The sequence below is a fragment of the Rousettus aegyptiacus genome, unplaced genomic scaffold (assembly GCF_014176215.1).
Source record: "Rousettus aegyptiacus isolate mRouAeg1 unplaced genomic scaffold, mRouAeg1.p scaffold_m13_p_1, whole genome shotgun sequence".
Taxonomy (NCBI): domain Eukaryota; kingdom Metazoa; phylum Chordata; class Mammalia; order Chiroptera; family Pteropodidae; genus Rousettus; species Rousettus aegyptiacus.
The window spans coordinates 160,171,355-160,195,090 of record NW_023416284.1 but is presented as its reverse complement, the minus strand read 5'-3'; the positions used below and the strand labels follow the sequence as shown (position 1 = coordinate 160,195,090).

At 37.0% G+C, this 23,736-nt stretch overlaps 1 protein-coding gene across 13 annotated transcripts in view; it reads left to right on the top strand.

Moving 5' to 3' along the window:
- Positions 1 to 23,736, top strand: part of EPB41L2 (erythrocyte membrane protein band 4.1 like 2) — a 191,727-nt gene that overhangs the window by 50,304 nt on the left and 117,687 nt on the right. Inside the window, exon 1 of one of the 13 annotated variants that reach the window (XM_036221675.1) lies at positions 23,374 to 23,677. The exons of 11 other annotated variants lie outside the window; for them this stretch is intronic. The gene's annotated coding sequence lies outside the window, so the exon portion shown is untranslated. Of the gene's footprint in view, positions 1 to 23,373; positions 23,678 to 23,736 lie in introns of those variants that run through there. One more of the 13 variants, XM_036221722.1, reaches the window with a different exon arrangement.

Below are 23,736 nucleotides of genomic sequence, written 5' to 3'. Positions count from 1 at the left end.
GGATCTTTTTAATAATTTATGTTGAATAAAATTCAGAATAGAGAGAAAATAATAAAAACCAGCCTTATTCCCACTTTCAGACATAATCACTGTTAATATTATATATTTCTTATCCTTATATTCTACATTTATAGCTTGTAGAATAAATACTAAAGTAAATTTGAATGATTTCACAAAGTAGGGCTCACACTATATTTGCTTTTGATGTCTATTTTCATTCAACTTTGTGTCGTTTGCCATGCTAATTTTTTTAAAATGTAGAATTTTAGAACTCTGAGGCACTTTAAGAGATAATTCCCCCTCTATTTTATAGATGAGGAAATTTAGTAAAGTGAAGTTAAATGGCTTGCTCAAAATTATTTTTTCAGAGCTGAATTAGAACTGGCTTCATTTATTCAAGTATATTTTTAATTATACCGTACTGCCTATTTTACTTTATTGGGAGAATTTGTAAAGTATTATCCTCTAGGACAAATTAGAGCTCATTATCTGAAAGTTAAATCCACCTAACTATGATTTTGAATATGAAAAGTGAAACATTGAGACCACCCACACACACCTCTGTAAATTAATTTTCTCTAAGTGAGTTGGAGAAGTTTGAAAACCATGACATGGCTAGAGTGCTGCTACTTTGGGTTATTTGATGTGAATCTGAAGGGAGTGGAGGTTAAAAATGTATATTTTACATTTAACATAAACATGTTTGAAGTTTTTCTTTTCTGCCATGTTCAAACCAATGAATCTTTGAAAACTTTTTGGTGGTTTTGCCAGACTTTTAATTATCTCATATGCCAAATTCTTTCTACTCGAGTATATTTGCCATATTTTGTTGAATTCCTATAGGAATTCTTTGCTTTGTAATTCCTCTGGCAATTACACAGTTTTATGGCATTTCTTCTACCGTTGTCTTGAAATTCGAGCATTTATGAATGTTAACTTTCCGTGTGTGTGTGTGGGTGGGGGGTTAGCGGTCTAGATTGTCAGCTCCTCAGGCACAAGGATGTCGTGTCATTTTCCTGCCTGCCTTTTACCTTTCTCCTCTCTTTGCTTGTCTCCATGCTACTAGCAGAACATCTTGTAGGTTCCTGCGGTTGTTATTAGGACTTGTTAAAAGGTTCTGAGCACATAGAGGGCAAATTAGGGAACATGGCCTCTTCTCTCTCTCTCTGAGTTCATAGTGATGCTGGCACTGATGATCTTCGGAATCTCTCTGCAGAAAAAGCAAGTCAAGCGTGATTTGCACTTCTTTGTTTTGGTGAATGAGTAGTTAGATGTCCTTTTTGAGGTAGTGGTCATGGGCTCACTGGCACACAGTCTCAGACCCACTCTCACCTCTGTTTGGCTGTAGTCAGCTAGAAGAAACAAACAGCCGAAGTGACTTTGGTAAGATGGAAGGAACATCTAGAAAATAAGTGATGGAGAATCCTCAGTTTCTGTGTTTTTGGGGGGGAAAATCCTTTCACAATGTCTTTAGTATAGCAAATTATGCATTGTGAAGAATTACTGAAAATTTTGTACATTTCTTGGCTCTCTGTATTTCAAGGGAAGAATTTAATGAGGCGTGTGGGAAATGAAGAAATTTAGTGTTAAATCTGAGGAGTAGAGAAGAAAGGAAATAATTGCTAGGATGTATTTGTAGTTGGGGGAAGAAGGAAAGGGTGAAAGAATGGAAAGCGATCGAGAAATAAGGATAAATAGCCAAATACTAGGGTGGGGACCAAATCTGCATGTCATTTGGCAAAGCTGATTATATTTTTAGTTCTTTTCCAGAAGTGTTTTTCAGATGATCAGGGTGGGCGCAGAAACTCCACTAGAGATGACAGCTTGAGTTGGAGAAATATGATGGAGATAGCTTGAGTGACTAAAGAGGGAAGAAACAGAATTAAGAAATTTTTTTTCTGGCAGTGTTCCGTGTTTCTTATAATGCTGTACTTTGTTCTCTAGTGCTGTACCAGGAAGTTCGTTCAGTGTAATATAAAGAATCTCCTTTTTGATCAAATGCTTGATTTCCCCCCTATCTTTCTATGAGATGTTGCCTTAGACTAGGCCTTGGAGTCTTCTCCATCTCCCAGCCTGTTAACTATGGGGAAGCGTTAGGACATGGAGGATGTGATACAAAAGGAGACTGACTGCAGGAGCGTCACGGGAACGTAGCCACACCACTTTATGGACCAAGTACACTTGTGTGATGTGTTCTTTTGTGTGTGCGTGTGTGGGGGAGGGAGGGAGGAATGCATGTATGTTTTATTCTCTTAAATGCATAAGTGCTTTGTCCTTGTACAGAAAGTGTCATGTGTTGCTAGAGTGTGACCTCATTTCTCTTGATAGGTGTTTTTAAAATTCATTATATTTAAGCAGTAATGGATCCGCATATTCTCCAGGCCATTTGGAATCATTTTCTACTTGTTTCCGTTTGGTTCTGCTAAAAGAATAAAATAATTTGGGAATTTTCTGGTTGGAAAAGGAATTCTGCTTCCTTAAGATATTTATGTTTACTATTGGGTTCTAGTATCAGTCGCATTATTTCCTGACCCAGGGCTTGGCCATGTCTGACATAAGCGTTAGGAACTGAATTGTGTCAGCACTGCTACTTAAGGCGTTTATCCTAATCCCGGCGTCCTTGGATTTCACGGTGAAAACAAGCAAGGTGGTAGCAGTGAAACGCAGACTTGGGCTACAGGTGTGAGTTCTGAGGAGCTCTGTGATTCCCCAGTGAATTCATTACCAGTAAATGTGAGTTGGTATTTTTCTTTGGATGCTCTGTTTTGCCTGCATGAGAGGGAGTGGTTTTTATGTTATTTACAATTTCATTCCTAGAATGGAATGAATATCCATGAATTCTGTCTCACAGGGTGCTGTTAATGCAGCAAAAGTAAATAGAGGGTGGCAACCAGTGAGGAACCAGCTGCAGAGCTGGGTGAGATACGGTCCAGATTTGGGTTTTTGGTATTGGAGTTGGCCAGGTTTCCTAGAAGACAAGCTCATGTCGTATTTATATAGGTATATCCTAAAAGTTCTGTGTAACTGTTCCACAATTATATTTGATGTTCTGGAAGAGTAAAGTAGTGAATTTCCTGTCATGCCTCAGTTCTCATTGCCACAGCTACTGCTTTCCTGGACAGGCGCCTCTTCACTTTTCCAGCCATTTTTTCCCCAGCTTTCTGCCATGATATCTGTCCCAACATGAGCGGTGAAAAGGAAGAGGATCCTCTGTACCTTGGTGTGATAAATGCTGTGCACGAAGGAGAGAGATAGTAATCCCTGTAGCTTAAAAAACAAACAAAAAAACCAGCCGCTATTCTACGTTTTCGTACTGTGTTTACATCTTTAGGGAATCGGAAGTTCAGCAGAGTGAGGTACATTGGGAAAAGAAGGTACTGGGAGGAAAATGTATTTGGAAAAATGAGCTCCACTTGAGAAAATGCTGAAGGCAAATTCCTTCAGAAACATGAGCTCATCACCTGATTCATTTAACAAGTTAATGCAAATGAGAAATACCTGGCAGATAGTCTTTGCCAGGTTAGGTTGCTGCCTTTTCTCAGAATTTTCTAAATTGTCCCTTGCTCAGTTAAAAATTTTAGAGTCTCTAGTTATCTGTAATATAAAAGATGGGCTAAATTATGTTTTCAGGTCCCTCCCAGATCTAAAATGATATGATTCGAGAGGACTGTATATCCCCAAATATATTGTCGAATATATTTCAGAGCCATTTCTATTCTGGCTATTCTTAGCATTTAATACCTTTTTGAAGATAATAACCCTTTAGGTGAGTCTTAATCCATGAGAATCAATCCTGCGGGGTAAAGATAGTAAATCCCACACCCCCACATTTTCCTAATATGAATCTTAAAAAATGGCATGAGAGTTCTCATTATAAATGTGCCAAAATAATATTTGTTCCATTAGAGTGCTGTTTAGTTTAATATTAGGCTTACCTTATTAAATCGTTAAGATGATTATCTTGGATAATAGAAAAATAAGATTATGAAATCTGGAATTGTTTGAAAAATTGGTGCGCTGAGTTTCTTTCCTTAAAGGTGTTTTTTTTCCATTTCTTTCTATCCAAATGTACTAAGCATTACTTTGTACACAGGGGTGTGTTTTTTGCTGTTGAAGACAGAGAGATGAGTAAGACAGGCTCGTTTAGTAGCGTGGGTATGGTGGAAACCTGGGCCTATGAACTGTAGAGCAGAGCTGAGCCCTGGAAGAGAAGCTGGGCGTGCTGTGCTGTCTGGAGAAGGGGAGGGCGGCATTGAGCTGAGAGTGGCTGGGAACCTTTGGCAAGGTCACAGCTGTAGTTGGGTTTTGCCTGGTGGTGGTGGTGGTGGTGATGGGCATGCTACTCAGGTAGCTGATTTTTGAGAAGAGCCTGCAGGAGTGAACCTGGGGAGTGAGCCTGCGGACTTGGGTGACTTTTTTTCCCCTCTCAACAATAGAATTCATTATGGACTGTACTGAGCAGAAAGGCTAGAAAGGAGAGTCTGACCAGAGTCTGGAGAACTCTGCATTTTGAAGTGGAAGAGTTGGGGTTTTCTTTCTGCACTTGAGGTTTTCCAAACAGCTCAATGATGTGATCAGAACTAGAGTTGAAGAAGATTAGTTGGGTAGATTAATTCAAAGTAGGGCTAACAATTTATGAGAAGCAAATAGTTATGAGAAAAATTTACCTGTTGGTAACTTATTTACTAATTTTACTTAATCAAAATCTACTGTTTGTAATTATAACTGGTTTTTTTTCCTCACAATATAAAATAACCAAATTAGTTTTTAGGGTATAATCCACTGTAGATAGCTAAGTACATACTACTTCGGATAAAAAGTGAGGAAGAAGCAGCTTAAGGTCCTGATTATAATTTTTCTCCATCCAGTATGTTCAGATGTTTGCTATATTTTGAAATTAATCCTGGCCCTTGGCATTGTCCCTTTTTCTTTTTTTTTTTCTGAAGGCGTTTTCTAAGCCCTTCTCTTAACGGTCTTCTGAAAGTATTATTTGGTTGATTAAGAATGGGAATATACCAATTACCCCTCCATCCCCAATTTATTAAGCTTCTAGTTACATTTTAGTGTACTATTTTAGGAAAGTTCTTGCCTTATTTTTAACAATAGTTTGTCTTTAATTCTTGTGAACATTATTTGACGTTGGTAGTCTTGAAATTCAAAGAAAAGTATCTTAAAGTCAGGGTCTTATCATAGCTAATAAGTAAAAGAGTTGGAGTTGAAGCTCAGATCTGTCTGATACAGTCATTTTATATCTGTAAACCTCTTTTCTTATCTGTAAAATGGAGGTATAGATAGTGTATTTCTCATAGTGGACATGAGAAATAAAACGAAATGATACACGTAGATTGCTCGGCATAATGCCTGTGTAGGTTGTTTGTTTATAAACTGTATTTTAAACAACATGAATTACAGAAATGCAGTGTTCATGAATCTAAAAACCTTAGTTGATTCAACTGATAAATAATTTTTGAATTTTTAAATGACAATTTTCTTTTAAAATTTTTCTTTTCAAATAGTTTAATATTTGAAATCACCCAATTTTTAAAACAGTAAGGGTACTTTTAATTTGGTGTATCATAATGAGTGCAACTTGCATCTTCAATGGTTCTTTAATTTTTCCCTACAGACTGTCATTCTACACGTTCAGTTCTGTTTTGTGTTAATTTTTACTGCCCCCTCCCTCCTCGAAATGCAATAATCCTGTAATGTCTTAGTGGAAACATTGTTCTCTTTGTTAGGGCTAAAGAAGTGCCTTTGTCACTCCTTTGAGACATTCTGCAGATGCCATTTTGCAGTTCTGAGAAATATGTCCCCGTCTTCCTTGTGCCGTTAAACTGTGCGTGTGCATGGCTTGGTATTTTAATGAAGTTGTAGTGAAAACTTGACAGTGATACTTGTCATGTGAGAACAAAACAAAGAAAAGACTCTTTCTTGGTCATATGGAGATATGTGTTCCCTGTCGCCCCTCAGTGCTGTGTGGTCTGAAAGCAGATCCCCCTGCACTTAGATATGCACTCAGATGTTTGATGCATCTCGACTAACCTCGGGAAACTGAGAGACAACTTATTCTGAGCAGGAACTTTAAGCCTTTTGTTGATGTGTATTGCTTTTTAAAGATCTCCTAATTTACATGTTCTTAATAGCATTTTAAGTGGCAAGTATATACTCTAATTTGCTAAGTGGCTTTGATCTTTGTATTAAGAGGAGAAGTGGGGGCAAAAATCTGCTGGGAAATGGCCCTGATAAATCCAGGAAATTCCTTTCATTCTTTTAAATCCAGTTAAAATCTATCTTTAAAAAAAGGCCTCTGATTGTAACAGTGTCTGAAAGTATGTGCTTCTTAGAGTCCAGTAATTTCTTGCATATACAGTGCCAAGCTCAAAGAGAGGAATAGTTCCCGTGTGTTTCAGGTAAATCTATACCATATGGCACAGGACCAGTTTATAACTTTGCTGGGACTTAGTCATCCTGGTTTATACTGCTTTTAAAACTGCTAAGCAGGAGTATAGAAATAAAGGGAGAAAATTTCACATTTTATGTTTTAATGGACTTTAATCCATTTTAAAAAATTTTTAATTACAGTAATAATAATGTGAAGAAAACTTGGTAACACAGAAATTTCCTGCTGCCACGTTTAGGGACAACTACAGTTACGATTTTGACTGAGCCTTTCCAGTTTTTATTTATGATTTATGTACACGTGGGTTAAAACAACAGCATTGTCCTTTTAAACCTGCTTATTTTCCCTTAGCAAAATATAGTGAATGTGTTTCCATAAGTACTTAAGGTAGTATTGCTCAATTTTGGAAATGTTAATTCATAAGGACATTCATTCATTAGATGGACTCACTTAAAAGTTCTCAATTAGTAGAAAATGTATACATTTATTGCCTACAGATATATGTGTCAGAAAGGGATAGGCTAAGCATTTTGGATGTTTTCCAGGATCATACAAGCGTAACAAATCTATATTAGAAGTTTTAAGGAGCCTTTGAAACGTGAAGCCTTGGCTCCTCCTGGACAGCTGGCTCACCGGGTTCCTACAAGAGCTGGTTCTGCTGGGGTCCTGCTCCTGTCATCTGGGGCAGAAGTACACAGGGATTCCAGCATTTGTACATATGTCTAGCCATCAGCTGGACTTGTTTTATATAATGATACCAAGCCCTGTGCATACCATTCCATCTGTTTCTATTAAAGATAAATATACAATAGGTAGAGGACAGATCCGGTTAGAATAAACTCCACGGCAGAAGTAAATTCTTTGTATGGTTATTCCTGTATAATTTGGGATCTAAATGGGAGGAAACTCTCCTAGGGGCATTGGTGGATACTGGGGCCCCGTCCTTTTTCAGAAAGGGGAAAAGTACCTTAGGCCCTGTCCTCATTCCTCTAGGGTCCAGCAGTAAGAATATTTACTTTTTATATATAGGTAATAAGACAGCAAAAACAATTTCCTTATTTTATTATAACTTACTGGTTTGTTGGTTCACTCAGCAGTTATTGAATTTAAATGTCCTATTATGGTTAACATGAAAATTATAGAGATAATGGGAAGAGATGAAAAGGGATCGAGGAGGATGATATGAGGTAGTTCCAAATTATGGTGGAACCCAAACTGAATAGAATTACTCAAGGTGATTAGAATGGGGTTGACTATGGCAGGAGGAAGAGATTAAGCAGATAGTGACAAAGGGGAAGTTAAGTGTAGAAGCTAAATTGGTTTATACGAGTGTTACATTTGCCCCCCTTTGCCAGATATATGTGCATGTACACATACATTTCTATACATTAAAGTGAATGTGAATGTATGTATGTCCTTTCAGTGTGTGTAGTCATAGATAGGTCCTTGTCTGTCATAGGTTACCTGACCTACTGCATCTAGAGGCAGTGTCTTTTCTCACAGGATATGGTCTGCAGGTGATGTTCATTCCTCTGGTTTCGTTTCCATCAGCCTCTATGTCAGTGGTCAGTTCCATTATTGAAGTTTCCTCTGAAATAGTACTATTCCCTGCCCGATTGCATAGCCATAAATCACTTTCCATAGGTCATCAGTTGTGTGGTTCACAGGATGGATGATTAGGCAAGTGAGAGCAGTGATTGCTCTGAATATAGCTTGTCCTTGAAGTGTGATTCCTGTTCAGATCTTATGGCTCCAGTTCTGTCCACTGGGAGGACGGCCTTTACTCACCATGATCTCAGTCATCTTGGAGAACAGGCTACAGTACTCTTAGCCCATTTTAGTTTGACTTACCCATTGTTGACATCCTGCTTTCTTTGCTAGGGGGTACTGCTCGAATGGTAGAGACTCCTTGCTGGGTTAGTTTGCCATCTAGCAGACTTCTCTTTCACAGCCTTGTGATTTGTGAATATTTGTTTATAACATAAACTCGCAAATAATTTGACTGGGCTTCCCCCCATCAAGGTTTGATTCTGGGTATTCCATGGTTAAAAATCAGCAACAGAGTTTGGTAATAAATTTCCTATTTTTAACCTTATACCTGGAGGTCTTGAATTGGATTCCAACTCCCCTCTCCCCCAAGTGTGGACATGGGAAATGGACAGTCTAGACAGGGAAAGTCAGCATTAATAAGGACACAGAGGCATGAAGAGCCATTTCATGTTGAGGGGCTGGTATGGCTGGAGTTCAGGGTGTGAGAGAAGGGCACGAAGTGAAATCTGGATTGGAGTAGCCAGTGCTGAGTGCAGGGGTCTTACTGAGGTGTTTGGTCCTCATCCTCTAGACCCTGCAGAACCACGGCAAGCCTTTCAGAAATGATCATACTTTTAAAAAAATTTATTTAAGAAAGAGACATAATCACAAATATCTATGCCTTAGAAATATTACATGCCAGGTTTTCTGGAGAATAACCTAATTTCCCTGGGTAGCTGTTATGGTAATTTTTAGTGTCAGTTAAAGGAACCTGCCTCAGGAAGCCTCATTTTATATTTCTTTTATTTTAACGTCTAGATGGCATTTGCAGTTCCAGTAATACTCTTGTATTTCTGTGTGTGCAGTAAAATCTGGTGCTATGCATTTTCCTTTTTTTATGGTATTTATTATAAAGACTAGGCTCAAATATTTACTTAATTATAATGGTAAATCTTGTTACCAATTAAGTACATTGTGTTTACCACAGAATAATAATATGGAGTTTGAGAATACTTATTTAAGGAAAACTATCTTTGGTATTTGTTGCTCTTCTGTAGACAAATTTGTACCCAGTCTTACTTGATGCCAGGCTAGGGATTCAAATGTGAGTAAGAAGACTGAGCTGATGATGATTTCACAACATGACAGACTGATACCAAAAATTCAAAAATGCTTACTTTAGCAGTAGAAATACATATAAAAGACAACAAAGTGAGCCTGCATGGAGAGAGAGGCAAGGATATTGGAAGTGATGCCTGTACTGCCTGATTGTATGTGTGTGTTACTGAGATTTGGTCTGTAGATGTACTAGTTACTGAAAATGATCCATTCAGAGCATCACATGTTCCTTTTGACTACCTAGCAGGTACTGTATTAGGCTGTGGAGGATATGATGTAAGAGTGCAATCTTTACCCCTGGGAATCTGATTGTTCACATGGAGAGGTAGCCGGTTAATAGCAAAGAGAGGCATTCTGAGTATTGGGAATTGCTCCGCAAAGCTGATAAGTTTTTCTTACTGAATCATTTTGCTTACTATATCATGGAATCTTGCCGTGTATCAAGTATGTAAGAAGGAGAATCCTTCTGTTAATCACTTTAGTAGTTATTTAAGAAATATTTGTTAGATGAATCTTTTGCATAAGACTAGATTTTTACAAACTGATGTTCAAAAAAATCTTTTGTATTATTTGCTATGAGCTTTTTCTTCATGGAAAGGATACTTTACTTTTTTTTTTTTAATTGAAATTTCCAGGAAGTATCACTGTCTTAGGGTTTCTGTCCAAGCACTTTTCTGAAGCCAATGGGTGGGTGTATGTTTAGATCCAAGAGAAACAAATTATAACCATGGATATGAACTTTTCATGGTCCTCTCAAAATAAAAGCTTGAAAAATATTTTTTTATGGTTTTTTTTTTTTTTTGCAAAGATTATCTCTTTCTAAAGAGGAATACAATAAAGGTAACATGCTAAGTGTACGTGTATCTTTTTATTGTTTCCGCCTTCCTAGTAATTAGCAGGACCTCTCAAAATGTTCATTATGACTTTTTGGCCATAATTTCCAACCTTAAAAACTGGTAGGTATATGTGGTGAAGTTCAAATAACATTGGACATTGCTATTTTAAAGAAGGTAGGCATTTTGAGAGTCAAGGAACCAAAGGTATAGCATTAGATATGTGAAGGCAAACAAAAGAAAATATGGATAGTCAATATGAGCTTTCTATTTTGTGAAACAAATTAGATATGTTGAAAGTCTCTTAGATTAAATTTATTAAACGTGAATGCAGTTGGGAAGAGGTGAAGACTTGGTAAACTATAAAGTCCCTATAAATGCATACATGGTGTGACACCCAGATTTCTTGAATTTCCCACCCCTCATGACTACCATCCTGTTTTGCTTGGGTGTGGAAGAGAGGACAGCTATGGAGGTACACATTGGTAACCCGATAGAAAGCAGGAGGAAATAAGGGTAGAAAAGGGGTACTACAGCCATAAAATTGACATTTGAGGTCCAAAGCCACTAGTGTTTCAAAGTCATTGTCTTTGAACCAAGATTTTACAGTTGAGTAACTAAAATGTGCTTGTATAATTAGCTTGTAAGCACCTTCAGGACATTTATTTAAATACCGTGAGTGTAGTGACCGACCACAGTTATTTGTAATGTGAGTTGTGTGTTTTTTTTTTTTAGACTTTCTCCCCTCTTTTGCATTAAACGAAGCACCTCATTTCTGCTGTCAATGGCCATCTCTTTGCTTTGCCATCACAATCTATTATGTACATTACAATTTGCTTCTTCATACCATGTTTTTTTTTATTCCCAGCCCTTATATTTAAAGTAGATTTCTTCTACATGACATAGAATTGGGTCTTGCTTTTTTTCACTTAATCTGACAGTCTGTCTTTTAATAGGTACATTTAGACCATTAATACTTAATCTAATTATTGGTATGGTTGGGCACCATCTTGCTTTTTGTTTTCTGTGTCCCATTGGCTGTTTTTTTCTTCTTTTCCTGTCTTCCTCTTGATTAGGTATTTTCATCTGATTCAATTTTACACCCACTACTGATTTATTTGTTATTCTTTGTTTCAGTGTTACACAGTCTAAATTGAACTTATTAACCTTTCCTCCAAACTTCCTGCTCCTTCTTTGTTAACCATTTTCACTGAGTAGCTTTGCCATACAGACAGTTGCTCTTTATCTTTGAGCAATTTCTTTATCTTTGCTTTCTTTTCTCTCCTTTAGCTCCCATGCATTATTGAATTCATACAATTCTACTAATTGACTATTTCTTGAGTTTGTCTACTTTATTCCACTGATACCTCCCATATTCAGATACTATAATCTGCATAAAGCTGAGCTCTTTCATGGTTCAGTTTTTATCTTGGGTAGCTAAAGAAACACAAGCCCCCAGCATTGATAAAGAATTGACAGACCACTTATGTTTTTACTCTGGTCTCTTATCAATCAAAACAAGAAGTTTCGTTGTAACAGCAAAACTTTATAGATTCTCTTCATTAATTTCTGAATTTTTCTAATTCTTCTTCATCGCAGTATAGAGTAGCCCTCAGACTCTCTCCTTTTAACCAATCTCTTACCCCCAAGTAAACACTAACTGTGTCAACTTGAGTCTCTCCTTTGTTCTTTATGGATCTATTCTTTAGTAACTCTAGTAGGTGAGCTTATTCCACAGTAAATCAGTCAAGCTGCTTTTAAAATTAAAATTATAAAAGCAGAATTCTCTTTAGGGGAGAGGGAACAGAGACTGTGGCCATCCATTTGTTAATGTTTTGTTTTAAATATTATACAGCTATCATTTTTTGTCTGGATAAAATGACATATTCTGTCTGGTTTTTCTGCCTTTTTTCTCATTTTTAAAAATCTGTTCTGCATATTATAGTCAAAGTAATAGTTTTAAAGTTTTTAGTTTTATGATGAAAATCCTTTCATGACACCACTTTGCTTTTTGGAAGCCCAAACTTTTTAAATAAAGCTTTTACCTTAGAAGGTTTATGCTGTTCTGGATTCTAACTTACTAGTCGTGCTTCTCTCTTCACCATGTGTCAGGTTTTTTTGTCATTTGTAGACGTTTGTGCATGTTGCCAGACATTTTCTCTCAGGTCTCAACTTAGATATAACTTCCTCAAGGTTGCCTTCTGTGGTTCTTCCTTCTACTGGGCCCCTCTCTCCCTGTTAGATATGCACTCTGTATGCTCTCTAAAGAACTTCCTCCCTCTCCCCAGTCGACTCTTCACTTGCCTTTCTCCTCCATCAGGTGGTAAACTCCACAGAGGCAGTTATCACATCTGTGTTTACAGTTGTCTGGCTTAATGGGCTCTCAGTAATTATTTGATGAATGAACAGATGATCTGATATTGGGCTTCCTGTCCTTTATTCTTAGCATTTAGCTTGCCCTGCTGAGCTGATTTGTAGCCAGTATTCTTTTGGTGGATTAGTTTGATACTGAGACTTTCTTCTGAATGTTTTCTCTGAACCTGCTTTTCAATTGGTAGATTCCATCTACCATATTTAGTTTTTATATAGTACCTTGAACTCAATTCTTGTTATACAGATGTTTATCTAGTTCTAGCCCCTTTGTATGTCCTGCAAATAGTCCTTTTTAAAAAAAAAAAATTCTGGTTTTTATGATGCTTTTTCTCTATTATTGTATTACTACAACTTACAAGAATAGGCACTTTTTTGGAAATGAGGAAAAAGATGAATGATAGAATTAAGGGCATTCTCTCTAACTTCTGAGGTGACTCCCAAATTATCACCTTCATCCTTGTTTTCTGTAATCTTCTCTGAGAATTTAGAATATTGCTTCAAACCTAGTATGCCTAAAAGTTTCAGAATCTTGCAGATTTTCCTTGTCTTTTGACTTGAAATCTTGGCATTATATTTTACTTATGCCTCTTTATCTGTTGTCTATATAGACATCAACCTCCATGTAGTTTTTTTCTCTGAAATGTATTTAATATCATTTGTCATTATTATTGCTGCTTCCACATCAGCCTATTTCTCCCCAGCTTTATTGAGATATAATTGACAAAATTATGATATATTTAAAGTGTACAAAATGATTCGATATACATATACATTATAAAACAATTCCCACAAAGAATATAGTACATCCACCACTTCACATAGTTAACCCTTTTTTTTTTCCTTTTGGTAGTAATGCTTGAGATCTTGTGTAGCAAATTTCAAATATACAGTACAGTATTATTGACTATAGTCACCATACTAATGACTAATGATGTTGAGCATCTTTTCCTGTGATGATTGGCCATTCGTATATCTTCTTTGGAAAATGTTTTTTCAAGGCTTTTGCCCATTTTTAAATTGGCTTGTTTGTCATTTTGTTGTGTTTTTATATTCTGCATACTGGGTAACTTTATTGGAAATATGGTATACAAATATTTTCACTCTGTAGATTGTCTTTTCATTTTCTTCCTAGTCTCCCTTGGCTCACAAATGTCTTCAATTCTGATGAATTCCAGAGGACTTTGGCCTCTAGATTCATTAATGATATTGGTCTGTAGTTTTCTTTATTCTGACATCTTCGTTTGGCTTCGGTATTAGGCCTCATAGAATGAGTTAGGATGTTTGGGGTTTCTTTTTGGGTTGAGATGAAGATGTTCCGTGATTGTTCATGGTGATGGTTGCACAACTAACTATATAAAAACCATTGAATTGTTTACTTAAGTGACTTGTATGGTATCTCAGTGAAGCTGTTGTTACCCCCCCCCCCACCACTACTCCCCAATAATCTTTAGAATAGCTCATCTATTTTCTTTAGCTTGAAGTCCTTATCCTGCCCTACAAAGTCCTCAACAATTTTTCCAGCCATCAGATTTCAGCCATACCTCTAATTTCTCTTTGTATGTGACTGATCCAGTGATAATGGTCAACTCACTGTGCCATTCACCACTTCCTGCTCCCTTGTTCTCCCAGAACATCTTGAGGGCCTTGCTGCTTCACTCTACCCAAGGACTGTTCCCCCGTCTTGAATGTTTCTCTTTCTTCCCACCAAGGACAATCTAACTTCTCTTGCAAATTCTGTTCAAGTTTCTTCTATTTTTACCACTCTAGCCCACAATTATCTCTTAGTTCCAAACCTTTAAATTTGATGACTATGTTATCTTGCTTTAAAAAAAAAAAAAAAGTTGTGATCTGGGATATGTTAATTTCCTTAAGAGGACAGTCAGACAGAATATACGAAATCAGTACTGTTTTGAGAAATCTGGTATGTGTTTGTAGTACCCATAGTCATATACTTTTTTTTTTTTTAATGCATTTACAGTCGACTCAAGTTTATAGGGTTTGCTTTTCATTTTGTACTTCTCTGGTCTCCGCAGATGGTTCTCAGTGCCACGAAGAAAGGCATGGTGTGAAATATCTAGCCATTAAATGCCAGTACTTGTTGATGTATGTGTATGTTTGAAAGATAGAAAGATGCAGAATTTTTAGTTGTTTCACAATTTTCCTTACGTAGTTCTAAAACATATTTTTGAGAAAAATTTATTGTATTAGAGTAGAAACAGTTGAGTAAAGTCCTCATGTATAAAGCCCATGTGCAAATGGAGCATGGGTAGGGGAAACTGGTCATGTAAAGGCCGCCCTTTGGAGTTTGGTGAAATGTAACTGGGAGGTTCCATAGCATCATGGTCTAATATCAAGAACAGATTTTAAATAATGTAGAATTGGATTCAAATCTCAGGTATCTACTTCATACTTAGTTGTTAGGGAGTTAAGCCAAGATCCAAATTTCAGGTTTGTTTTAACTTTAGGACGAGTAACTACTATGTTGTGTTACATTCCATTCTTCTTCTGTTTCTTTTTATTATTATTGTCATTTTGTTCCTCTGAGCCTCATTTTATTCATGTATAGCATGAACTTGGTAATACTTGCCGTGCAGAGATGTTTTGAGGCATAGATAAGAATGTTTGTAAAGCAGAGAGCTTGCTCACAAAATAGGGATGCCTGTTACTATTAGCAAGATATTTTGTTTGCTTTAAAACAGTAGCACCAACAAAAGATATTTTGAAAGCATGTCTAAAACTTAGAGAAATTTGCTAATTGTTTAGCTTTAGAAAATTGAATTCTTTATATTTTGGTACAGAGTTCTCAGTGTTCTTTCTCTAGAATTTAGATAATTTCCCAAGTAAGTCACTTGTAATTACTCTCTTTCCCTCTATTGTCTTTTTTGGTTGTTCAGAATGAGTTTTAATCAAAGAGGTAACAGAATTATACCTTCTTTGTCATTAACTTCCCTTCTGAAAATTTTGAGACTATCTCAGGTGGTTAACTGCAACTGTTATATATTTAAGCCCTAGGTTTTGGAGTTTCTGGAATGAAGTTTAGGAAGGCTGGTTTTTTTTGTTGTTGTTGGAAGCCATAACAGAAATGAACTAGAGAAGTGGTTATTGGTTTTCATCTTGGCTGCAGAAGTATTTGTATAAGAGTATTTGTTGGTGTTGCTATAGAAACATAGTCAAAACTACAGCAGGGAAAGCATCACAAATGAAACATTGATTTGGTTACCTGAATTGTTTTTCTTATGTTGGAGTTATTCGTAATTGATTTCAGAATGTCTTTGACTTTTTTATTCTTAGCTGTTATAAATATCCAGATATTGTAAGTTCAAAATACACCAGCATTGAGCATACTGATACATCTAAGTTTTTTCTTTTTTTTTTTTTCTTTTTTCTTTTTTTTCTTTTTCTTTTTTTTGGTCACTGTTACTCCTTAGAGGTTTGGGAAAAAAATTCTAAGGCAAATCCAAATTTCCTGTTTGTGATGGTAATGGATTGTAATTTTTTAAAAATGTGTATCTCCATGTATTTCAGGATAGTTGGGGATTTTTCTTAATGAAAACCATATATAAGTACTTTTTTTCAAGTTTTATTTATACTTTCTTTTACAAATTTATTGTGAAGTTATACTGGCCATGCTGTCCATTTTAGCTTTTTAATAAAGCTACAATTTGGCTCAGGAGAAGTGGTTCCACTAAGCAGTTTGCAGGGGAAAATAGCTCTGCTTCTGGCTTTTATAGATGCTCTTGCTCAAAGGAACAACAGCTATTGAGTCAGTTACAACTTCAGTGGAAGATGTCTTGCAGCTGTGCCTTGTTGGTTTTGTTCCAGAGATAGTATTTGTGTGCACTGTCAGAATGTCTTAAAGGCCCACCCTGGAAAGGATTCAACTCTATAAAAGGAGTTTTGTTTTATAACCTTTCACATATTCTTATCGAATTCTGGTGATGACGGTGGTCTTCATTGTCTTGTCTTTTAAACTGGCATTTTATTGAGACACAGCCTTCATAGTTTGAAAATAGGGATTACAGTTATAGTTACTGTATCTTATAAAATGCATTGAGTTAAGCCTTTGGCACGCACTATGATTAAAACAGAACACCTTTCTAAACCTTGAGATTTCAGTGAATTATCTTTTTCTTTTTTGCCTTTATTTGATATTAAAATAGTATTGATTTGGTTATATTCTTCTGAGTAATTTAATAGATATTGATGTACAAATCAGGTTGGTATATTAGAAGGTAGATTATGCAGGGAACCCTAAACAAAGTTTGAAAAGTTTGAAACACCAATGACTTCATGTTGAAAATTATGTAGTTTCACCTGTTTTGAATCATGTTGACACAAATGGTAAGGGAATTATCACTGAGTATATCCTAGTAGACTGGCAATATTTTCTTCCAAAATGTCCCTTTTCTCCTGAATTTCTTTTTCTCCTTTAAATGCTCCAAAGTTATCAAAACTATATGGCATGGGAACAGGGCTTCAGATGCACACTCCTATCTTTCTAGTTTTTTTTAACCCCCTCTTCTCCCAGCTCATGTGTATTTCTAATTACCTTCACTTTGGAGTCTGGAATAGAGGTATTCTCCTGCTGACCTAGGGTAAACCCTTTTCCTGTGCTTTTGACCCTTTTTCTTCTATCTCTTCTGAACTACCTGACATATTTTCCTCTTTCTCTTTTGTGTCTTGAACTTCTCTCCCTTGGTCTCTCCCACCAAAAGCCTGCACCAAAGAAAACATTTTCCTGCAACCTTGAACTTCTTGTAGTTATTATTTCCCTCTTCTCTAGCTTTTTCTTCATTGTTAAACTTGATTAATTTACACTTATCTCACGCCCTTCTCAAATGTTATTTTTTTGTATCCCATTCATTGCCTTTTTCCTGCCACTATCCTGCGCTTAGAGGTTCCCAGTAAACTTTTCATGACACTTAAAACTTTATTGGTGCCTGAAGCAATCTGCCTTTAGCTCCGTCCTCCACTCATCCTAGCCGGACTCTTCTCTCTCGGTGGTACTGTTTGGTTTGCTGTTTTTTTTTTTGTTTTCTCTCATGCTAAATCTTCCCAGCCTCCTTTATAAGTTTCTTGCTCTTTACTTAGGGATTTCTTATGAGCATTTTTCTTACTCTGTTTGCCTGGGGTAGCATCTACTTCCATAGCTTCAAATAACACTCATTGATGAAGTAGTTCCAAATCTTAGCATGGAATCCCAGACTCTGTCGTTCGGCCACTCATCTCCAACCATCCTGCTTTTCCACTTGGTCGCCACATAGTTACTTCAGTCCAAATGCAGTAAAACTAGAAGCGTGCCCCTTTCATTCCTGTGTCCTACTCTTTTTGGAAGTCCCTGTCTAGGTTATTGGCACCGCTTTCTGACCTTTGACTGCCAGGAACCTGGGAACTTTTTGCTCCACTACTTCCACAATTCATTATCATTCCTTATTTTACCCACTAAATATTTATTGACTTCATCTCTTCCTTTACATCTTTGTTGCTTCTGTGTTAGTTTCGCTGCTATTTCCTGCGTCATTGGAGCGTCATCTTAATCAGTTTCCTTTCATTGTGTCACTTGTTCTCACATGACTTCCAAAGTAATCCTCCAGAAATACAAAATTAATATTTTCCATTGCCTACACGATAGAGTTAAAGCATCTGTGCTTAGCATACCGATCTCTCATTATTTGGCTGGCTCCCTTGTCCCACTCCCTCTCCTCCCCACCCTGTGTTCCAGGCAGATGAGGTACTTACCGTTCTCTATATCGCAGTTATCTTTTATGATTCCGTGCCCTTCACTTACTGTTCCCATGGTGAGGAGTGTCCTTATACCCCCTTACAATTGGCCCAGTAAGCTCCTTCTTATCCATCAAGGTCAGCTCAGATGTCACATTGGGAAGCATTCGTCCCTCATCAAATCAGTTACTGTCGAATTGTTCAGGCCTATATTTCTAGTTCTTATTGTCTTTGTAGAGCAGTTATTTAAGTATCCTGTTTTTATACTTCTGGAGATAAGTCTTACGCAGGTCTATATCCTCCTCAATAAGCAAAGAGCAATTCCTCATTGGATGAAAGAATCATAGCAAAACCTAAAAATACAGAATTAAAATCAAGATCTCATAGGCAAAGGCAATGGTGAGTATGCTGGGTTGATGTTGGATATTCTTTGTTTACTGATTTGGGTGGCTCAGGGCTGTGGATTAAGAAATTAATTCAGGTTTGGAGAGTTAGGTTTTAAAGGTGAAGCTACAGGAATAAATGAGTAGAGCTGCAGTTTCTAATTATGGAGCTAATAAAGTTGAGAAGGGCTGGAAGTATACTGGGTTCTCAAACAAGTGCCCAAACCTTGAAGATGGCATACATCAGGCAGGAGGAAGGCTGTGATGCTGGTGAGGTGAGAGAGGGCCCCAGATGGGGTTGGACCTCCCCCCAGGGCGTGAGGTGCAGCTGCGCACTACTTATTCCACACATCTTAACATTCCCCCCACTTGCCCTGGTAGAAGCTGTGTTCAACTATATCCAACATGTTTTTTGACAATAGTAACCTTGTGTTGACATGTTTGCTGTCTATATGGTTCTAGTAGGGCCTCTTGGATAGTGGGGGCCCTTTTAAAGGAAAGGAGAGAAAATAAAGAAAAGAAATGATGGAGGGTGGATAAGGGTAGGGAAATAGTTTTCCTTCCACAAGATGAGGGAAAAAATAGATAAATGGAACTGGTAGGAGATTACTATATATTAATGTTTGTTTTTAAATAAAGGTAAACATAACGAACCATTTTCAGGGGAAAGCCTAGATGAATTTTTTGACCATTCAAATTCTATATTTAATAGTAACTTGTGTACATTTTGCGCTTTGCCAGTAGCCATCATGGTGTTTCCCCTGTAATCCTCACAGCGGTCCCATTTGTATGAACAGGTTATCTGCTCGTACCTTCTTTTTATAGACTTAGTTAGCCAAGTGGCAACATGGGATCTATCCAGACTGTTTGAATATAAATTTAATGTTCATTCACATTGGGAAGAGTAGATAATTTCTTGGCAGTGACCTCTTTATTTTTGGAAACTTATAATTTTGGGGGAGTGGGAGGGCGTAGGGTTTTTCTTGGGTCCAGAAGGTGGGGCAGAGTTCAGGAGATTTTGAGGTCTGCTGGATGCCTCATCTCAGGGCTCTTTGTTCTTTCTGGCCCTTGGACAGCCATAAAGGGCCTCTATTTCCTGTTTTCTCCTTAACAGTATCTTTTCCTGTTCTTTCTCGTCCAGGCAGGGCAGTCTGTTTAGGGAAAGGCAATGGAATTATTAAATTCTGACATCTAGCCTGGGTTCTACTACTATATCTACTACCAGGATTTACTGTATAACCTGGACAAGAAACCTAACTTCTGGCCTTAGGTTCTCCATCTGTGAAAGGCAAGAGCTAGAGGTACATGAATGCTGAGATCTCTTTGGGGTATATATTTTTTTATTCTACAAAACCCCCATTTTGGTCAGTCATATGTAGGGTGTTGCACGGATCTTGCACAGGTCTTACCAAGATCTTTGTTTCTGCTTTGAATGTAATGGGCTTTGCTATAGGTGGTTTCACTTTATTTCTGTAATCCCTAAGGCAAGGTGGGTGTCACCAAGTTAGCAGTAGCATTTGTTCATTTAAAATGAGAGTTGAATGAGCTTAAACACTGAACATGTGATGCTTTCCTTGATCTCCCCAAGGGAGTTGTCTATTTTGCTGTACCTCTGTTATAGCCCTTATCACATGTGGTATATTTTTGTGTCTGTCTTCCCTGCTAGACTATGAATTCCCTGAGGGCTGGCATAAGGAAGAACCTTCTAGTGGCAAGGGCTTTGACCAGTGTCTGGTGCAAAAGAGAAACTCGGCAAATGATTCTTAGACATGTGTAATGAAAATAATACATTTTAAAGTTAATGCTGGATTACTGGTCTTAATATGTAATTCTAATAGTGATGCTCCTGACTTTTGTAGTTTTTTAAAAAATAGGATTTGTTATGACTTCGTCCTAACATCTTTAGATAGTTTTGAATCACTAACTTTTTGATTATAGATTCCGATTCCCAACTACCACTCCTTTATTTTTCCTGCCCCGTAACTGTTCCCACTCTCCTACCAAACCAGCTATAAACTGGGGTCATACGGCATGTTTCTTTCTCAGTTTTATAAATCTATAGTACTTTCTAATGTTACATTTTTAAAGATGGGGTAAGGAAGGAACTTTGCAAATGACTTATGAACAGTTGTGCAAATGATTCTGGATTTAGAGTCTGAGAGAAGTTAAACCGTGGTGCTGTGTGGTCAAAAGAGAGCTTACACATAAAAGCCATGGAACTAGTGCAGTTTTTTTTTCTTCTTTTTGCTGACATCAGATAGCAATGATTCTGTGAAATGTGGGCTGTTAGGAAATTTTATAGGCCAATTCGAGTTCATCCAGATTGAAATAGTCAAAACTTTTCTCCATGTTTGTTCAGGAAATATAGCCTTGCATGATGATTGGTAGATGGGAAAATTGGATTCTCTGTAAAATAAGTAGAATAAAAAAATGGGTTTTCTTTTGTACTTTTTAGGTTATTGCAGGGTTTTGTCAGAAAATTCTGTGTACTTTTTTTTTCTGGTGTGACAGATGATGATTGCCTCAGGTGGAGGCTAGATGAATAAAGACTGAAAGAAACTGTTTTCCTCATTGTTTTTATGTAACTTTATTTTCTGCACAGAGTTTGATTTTGGAGATAAGAGTGACCCATCAGATTATTAGATTCTTTATATCTTATGCAATTACTTTTTTTTTTTCGTCCCCATGAAACAGGAGGTAGGACAATTTTAGAAAGTCAAGAAATTATGATACTGGGCTTAAGATAAAATTCTAATTATATACAAACTCACATATACAATTATAAGAATAATATCCCCACTCTCACCTCAACCAACTCCCTTGAATACTTAAAATAGTATTCTTAGGATAAACATCAAATTTCTCTTTTTAGTGGAATAATAAGATAGTGTCAAAACATGGCTATTTATGATCTTCCCCAGACAAATGTAATAGGTATAAATTCTTATTAATAATTTCTTATATTCAAACATTTGTTCATGTTTCAACCAGTATATTTTCTGTACTTCAGTGCATTTAAAATCTTACTGAAAATGAATAATTTAAATGACACTGGACATGTTGTGTATATTTCTCTGCCAGGAACCCACTGAGTAATCTTATGTAAGTTATTTCACTTCATTGGGTTCCACTTACTCATCTGGAAAACAAGGGTATTAAAATGGAGATAATGTGGCATTGGTGGAAAAGTGCATTTGGGAGGCAGCTGTACTCACCACTCTACCACCATCATCACTAGCACTGGCTGTGAAGACAGACCAAATCAGTTGACATTCTAGCTCTGCCGTTTATTGGGTATATGAGTTTGGAAACTCATTTAAATTCTGTGGGTTCTCTTTTTATCCACTTACCGATAGTTTGTTCTGTTTCCAAATCATAGTGCCACAAAACTCAACCTTAATTCTCTTAACCTTTGTTTGAACGAGATTCAGATGTCTTATCAGCAGGATCTTTTATATTGAAGGCAGCAGAGGAGCTTGAGCACAGTAGCAGTGGGTTTCATAATTAAGAAAGTAGGTGCCTTAGTTGGCTTGGGCTGCCACAACAAAATACCACAGACTGGGTGGCTTACATGACAAATTTGCTCATAGTTCTGGAGGCTAGAAGTCCAAGATTAAGGCTGCTTTTCCAGCTTGTGGATGGCTGCCTTTTCTCTTCGTCCTCATACGGTGAGGCAAGAGAGAAAGAGCAGGCTTTCCGGTGTTTTTTCTTACATGGGGCACTGATTCCATCATGATGGTCACAAGCCTTATAACTAATTATCTTAAGTCCCATCTCCAAACCCCGTCATATTGGAAGTTAGTGCTTTCACATACACATTTTGGGGAGGGATACAATTTAGTTCGTAGCAGTAGGGGAGTTGGCAGGAGGCACAGGGGTAACGAGAGATCTGGGCTGGATTGTAGAGATCCGACAGCATCAACTTCACTGGATTCAGTTCTGTCAGTAGTTCTGAGACTTCTGGATTCCATGGAGTTAACACATTTCAGAAAAAGATTTGAAGTCAGTATTTTTCCAAGTATATCGAAATAAATCTGCCATGTACTGCAGTATTTCTTTAAAAATACATTTAACATTTAAAAAGTAAGAAGACCATAATCTAAATAAAAGATGATACTTGAATAAAATTGGCTCTCCTAAAGATCTTATCGAAGTTTTTGTGGTTATTAAAGTTTCCTTCCATTATATAGAGTGACTTTTTTAAAGTTTTTTGTTGTCGTTCGTTTGACAGAGATTAATTTCTTCAGAGCTGTTACCAAGACATTTTTTCACTAAGTTCCCTATAAAGCAAAACTTACCCGTTCTCTGTTAGTTGGTACAGGTGACATCTTATTTATGTAAATATCTAAAGTGTTTTCTTTGTAATTAAAGACATCTTTTTCTTATTTTTTAAAAGACTTTGCTGTAGGTGAACTTGATTGAACATATAATATTCACTGTTTGAGGAACTGCTGGATAGGAGAGCGATGTGGTGCAAGGCAAAGTCGTACAAATGCATGCAGATCCCGGGTCTGTCTCGGTCCTGATTTGTAATGTAAATACCTATTAAATGGTGGACATTTAAGGGTGGTGGTTGGTATTGTAGAATTCAGGAAGATTAGTTGTTTCTCAAACCTCTCTGACCTGAATCTTAAAATTCATTTATTTTCCTTCTGTGACTTTACATTTACATTGCTTCTGTACGTATTTGTCTTCATTTGTATTTGTAGTCATTTGTATTCAATTTGTATTCAAAGCAAAAATCATGCCTATACAAATGGAAACAATTTTCAGCAATCGTAGAATTATAAAAATTATTATAGAATTACAGTTGTGTCATTAAAACTATTCTTTATGTGAGCTTTCTTCACTTAATGGGTAGAGCAGGCAGCAGGAAGATGACTTTTTCTTTGACCCATGTGAATTTTCTAGCTGAGGAATGAAGCAACTTGGAATCAAGCTGGGCTTTTCTACTGAGCATGCCCTTCTCCAGCAGGGTCTGGCCTGGGTGGGGCTGGTCTTGCTCATTAAGCTTTTGCAGACTGGATTTCCATCAGCTTTCCACAGTCTTCTAATGACAGAGCACAGCAGACAGCGGGCTCCATGTACTTAAAAGCTGTGTATGTATTTCGAGGGGGAGATTTTTAGGAAATTTCTGTGTAGCAATTAGGTTTTATGG